Source organism: Chrysochloris asiatica, unplaced genomic scaffold (assembly GCF_000296735.1).
Source record: "Chrysochloris asiatica unplaced genomic scaffold, ChrAsi1.0 scaffold00005, whole genome shotgun sequence".
NCBI classification, from domain to species: domain Eukaryota; kingdom Metazoa; phylum Chordata; class Mammalia; order Afrosoricida; family Chrysochloridae; genus Chrysochloris; species Chrysochloris asiatica.
The window spans coordinates 37,194,181-37,199,660 of NW_006408523.1; positions in this window are offsets into that span (position 1 = coordinate 37,194,181).

Below are 5,480 nucleotides of genomic sequence, written 5' to 3' on the forward strand. Positions count from 1 at the left end.
GGCCTAGACCTTAATTCTATGGTACTAAGGCTTTCTTGGGTTTCCTTTTTAATAACACAGCAAGGGATGCAAATATACATTTTAGTAACCTGGACTTCTAGAACAGCTCATTAGATCCATTTAGCATGTAATAGATATTTTGACTAAAGACGTTTATGGGTTTTACAAATAGTTTCTTCCTCCCACACACCAAATTTAATAGTTTTATAGTCCTTTTTACAACTTCCACCCCCAATTCACACACCTTTTCATTATACCAGCAGCCAAATCTTAATAATTTGTTCTGCTTCTAGCATCATATACATGGTCAGAAATGATACACCAGAAGTCTGATTGGATGCCCTACTTTTCTGATGAAAAACAGGTCCACTGAACAAGTCATAATGATGAGTGAGACCTCATATTGCTTTACAGTCAACAGACCATCAGAAATGGAGTTCACTTCATATAAAAACAGTCCTGAGCCAAACAAGTCAAGATGGCTGGTGGCTTTGGAAAACATGTAAATGAACTTGATAACCCTCTCTGTTGAGAGAATTCCTGTAAAATTCTCTCATGTTTGCTTTATTTAGCTTGGCTTAAAATGTCAAGGGACTTGCAATTGGTCCATGTGCTTTTAAATTCCTAAATTAACTGTGTGTGCATTGTAAAGGGTGACCAGGATCTGATGTATGATATGCAATGATTCTTTAGGATATCTGAGAAATACCCAACAGAATCTAATGTTTTATCAAAAAAAAAAAAAAAAAAACCTTGTAAGGTAACTAAACAGAAATATTCTTAGGTTACAACTACTAAGTACTACCATCCTAAAAAAGCATAAGGAGTTAACATTATTAAAAATTATTTTATCTTGTTATAATTTAACAAATTATTATAATGTGATCATCTCGTTGTTGTTAGGTGCCATGGAGTCAGTTACAAAATTCATAGTGACCCTACGTTCGCAGAAGAAAACACCACCCAGTCCTCAATATTGTTGTTACATTGGAGCCCATTGCTGCTATTACTTTGTCAATCTGCAGGGGTCTTCCTCTTTTTCACTGACCTTCTACTTTTACAAAAGGTACCTCCTGATAGCCTGTCCAAAGTATGGGAGACGAAGTTACTTCTAAGGAGTACCCTGGAGGTACTTTTCCAAAGATACATTTGTATGTTCTGGCAGCCCATCATACTTTTAACATTCTTTTCCAACACCATAATCAAATGCATCAAGTCTTCTCCAGTCTTACTTATTCATAGTCCAACTTTAACATGCTTTTTAGAGCACTGAAAATATTATAGCTTTGGTCAGGTACACCTCAGTCCTCAAACTAATATCTTTGCTCTTGAACTCTTTAAAGAGGTCTCCTGCAGCAGATTTGCTTAATGCAATACGTTGTTTGATTTCTTCAAGGCTGTTTCCATTAGTGTTGATTATAGATCCAAACAATACGAAGTCTTTAACAATTTCAATCTTTTCTCTATTCTCCATTTATCATGATGTTATTTATTGGTCCAGTTTTGAAGATTCTTGTTTTCTTTACATTGTGGAGCAATCCATAGTCAGCTGGAGTCTTGGATCTTCATCAGTAAATATCTTAGTTCTCTTTGCTTCCAGTAAGCAAGGTTGAATCATCTGCATATTGCAGGTTGTTAATGAGTCTTCCTTCAGTCCTGATGCCACACTCTTCTTCGTATAATCCAGCTTCTCGAATTACTTGCTCAACATACAGATTGAGTAAGTAAGTGAATGGATATAACACTGATGAACAAATTTCCTGATTTTAAACCATTCAGTATCACCTTGTCCTGTTCTAACAATTGCCTCTTGGTCTATGTACAGGTTCCTTGTGGGCACAATTAAGTGTTCTGGAATACCAATTATTTGAAGTATTATCCATGGTTTGACATAATCCACATAGTCAAAAGCCTTTGCTTATTAATAAAGCACAGGTAAACATCTTTTTGGTATCCTCTGCTTTCAGCCAAGATCCATATGACATTAGCAAAGATAGCCCTGGTTCCAAGTCCTCTTCTAAATGCAGCTTAAATTTCTGCCAGTACCCTGTTGATGTACTGCTGCAATCATTTTTGAAATAGCTTCAGCAAAATTTTACTTGCATATGACAGAATGATACTGCCCTATGATTTTCACATTCTGTTGGGTCATCTCTCTTTGGAATGGGCACAAATATGGATTCCTTCTAATCAGTTGGCCCAGTTAGCTGTCTTCCACATTTCTTGGCTTAGATAAATGAGCGTCTCCAGTGCTTCATCAGTGTTTGAAAGATCTGAATTTGTATTCCATCAATCCCTGTGATAATGGTAATTATTAATATTTTCTTTTGAACACCAGCTAATGGCTATGCTCATTACTAAATTATTTACATATATTAACTAATGTAGCCCTAACAACCTTGTTAATGTAAAGAATATTATGTGTGTTTTATAAATATGTTGTTGTTGTGTTGTTGTTAAGTGTCATTGAGTCAGTTCTGACTTATAATAAGCCTTATGGATTTCTGAAAAGGGATTGATGGGTTTGATCCACTGACCTTGAGGGTAGCAGTCCAGTGCTTATCTATAGACACTGAAAACCAGAGAGGTTAAGTACCTCAATGAAGTTCACATGCGGCTTTGGATATTGCACCATAGTTCAAATCCTGGTCTAAACAGTTGAAGCCAATTAAAACTCAGTCTATTCCAATTCATGGTAGCTCCATGTGAGTCCGAGTATAACTCTGTTCCATAAGGTTTTCTATGGCTATTTTTCTGTCTTTCTTTTCAGGTGCCTCCAGGTTGACTCAAACCTCCACCATTCAGTTAGCATCTAAGCGCATTAACTGTTCACATCACCTAGAGACTCCCAAACGCTGCAATGCTGGACTCAAATTTTTCTCACTTTATAATACATAACACATTACATGCACACACACATGTATGCACACAAAAATTATATTTTACTCTGTCATTTAAGGTCATCTTTATTTTATTTATTTTGTTGAAAATAGACATAGCTAAACACACAGCTTCTACGTGCACAATTCACTGATATTAATCACATCCTTCAAATGGTGATTAACAAAATTTTTTAGCCATTCTCACCCTCCTTTTCAGAATTGTTCATCCCTGTTAACATAACTTCACTGCCCACTAAATTTGCTAATGAATCTTTTGAGTTGTTTGATTCCATATAGATAGATCTTGAAAGCGTAAAGCTGAAAAAAGACATTCCTTACCAGTTAAATTATTTCTTATATTAATCACCTGAGTCTTTCATATTAACCAAATCTCACATTCGACTAAAAATGAAGTAAGAAGGGCCAATTTTTTTCTTTGTAGAAAATGTCATTTTACTTATTTAACTTTTTTTGGTAGTATTCTAAGTGTTCTTTACAACCTACTGGTATGGCATTGTTGGATAAACACTGGACTGTTAACTAAAGGGTCAGTGGTTCAAACCCACCAGCCACTCCTTGGAAACCCTATGTAGGGTTGTTAGGAGTCAGACCTAACTCTATGACACTTAAGCAACAAAAGCAATTCAAATACAGGTGACGGAGGCAGAAGCAGAGTCAGGTAGGACAGGCTCTGTGAGGGAGCGACTGAAAACCCAAAGAAACCACTGTCACAGAACAGCCCCAGAGCTCTGGATCAAGCATAAGGTGCAGGGCGTAAGTTTCCCGCACCCACCAGTGTAAAAATCACAGTATAAAGGAAAATAATATGATTTAGGAATCAATCCAGACACTGGACTTTCTCTGTGGTCACCACACATGGGCTGAGTTCAGAGGGCAGGGCCACAACCCAATCGGCACAGAGAACCAGTGCTAAAACCAGGTGCAGGGACATTTGCAAATAGAGGTGTGGGGGGATTCTACACGTTTCTTCCTCATCTTCCCTGTTACGCCTTCTCTGCCCAGCCCAGATGCCTTCAGGCAGGTAGGCGTGAACCCCAAAAAGAGTGCAGCGTTGAGCCCACAGCTTTCCCATGGCACAGAAAGGAAGACCCCTCTTGGTTCCACAGCCAGATTCTTTGGCAGCTGTTTATGACGTCTGACTCTGGGTCCCAGCCCTAAAGTTAGCTTGTGTGGGACCCTTTACTTCTGCCTGTTGTTGTTGTTGTTGTTGTTGTTATGTACGGTGGAGTTAGTTCCGACTCATAGCGACCCTGTACAGGGTTTCCGAGACTGTAAATCTTTACGGGAGCAGAAAGCCTAATTTTTCTCCTGCGGAACAGCTGGTTGTTTCCAATTGCTGACCTTTAGGTTCACAGCCCGATTCGTAACCACTACACTACCAGAACTCCTTTGTTGTTGTTGTTGTTATGTGCCCTGGAGTCGGTTCCAACTCATAGTGACCCTGCACAGGGTTTCCAAGGCTGTAAATCTTTACGGGAGTAGAACGCCTCATCTTTCTCCCACGGAACAGCGGGTTGTTTTGAACTGCTGACCTTGTGGTTCTCAGCCCAATTTGTAACCACTATGCTACCAGAGCTTCTTAACCAACAAGAAAAAAGCAGGGCTGGCCTGACTAACATACCTTATGAACAATCTGTAAAACCCCAACATAAAGAACACAACTAGGGAGGGCAGCTCCACAGCCAAGCAGAGGCAGTGACCCAGTGCTAGAAGCCGCAGAGCTGCACTTCTGGAGGGAGAGGTGTGACCGATTTTTCATCTTTCACTTTTCATTTTTCACGTATCTTTCCTCTTCACTCCCATGGCACCCTCACTACCCAGCCCAGACACCTTCAGGCAGGCGGGAGCACATCCCCAAAAGGGTCCAGCATTGCACCCACAGTTTCCCAACAGCACGGAGAGGAAACCCGCAGACTGCTTCTTATGACTTCTGACTGGGACCCAGCCCCAAAGCTGACTTAGGCAGGACCCTATATCCCTTCCTGAACAGCAAAGGCCAGTGGACAATCACAATTTTATTTTTGTTTTTGACCGGTGGTGTCTGTCTATGCTTCTATATTGTTCTTGTCTTTGGTTTTTTTTGGTCACACTCTTTTCCCAGGGGTTGGAGCTTCCATCCCCACCCCCGCCACCTTACCCAAGAAAGACAGCATCTGTGCTCATATAGCCAAGCTACAAGCAAACCCTGTAATGCCCCACCATCTGGACAAGAGCCAAAACCAGCTGCTACGCATTACACGTGGAAAAGGAAGTATATCTCCAGCTCATATCCACCAGGAGATGCTTAGTTAGTGTAACAACAAAGCAGCATACATCCATTTAAGCATTAAAAACCTACATAACTGCTGAAAATGTCCAAGAAAACACAATTAGAGATCTCAACATATGTCCAAACACAGAAAAAAGTAACTGAGACAAATGAGCTGGAAGCAGACACAGACTTTCCAGTAGAAGAGTAGGCTCTGGATCTGCCTGAGAAGGAATTCAGAAGAATGATATGGAAACAAATTTAAATGCTCTGAAAAGAGGTGGAGGAAAATAAGGAAGAAGTCAGGAGAGTGTTACAGGAGCAATCAA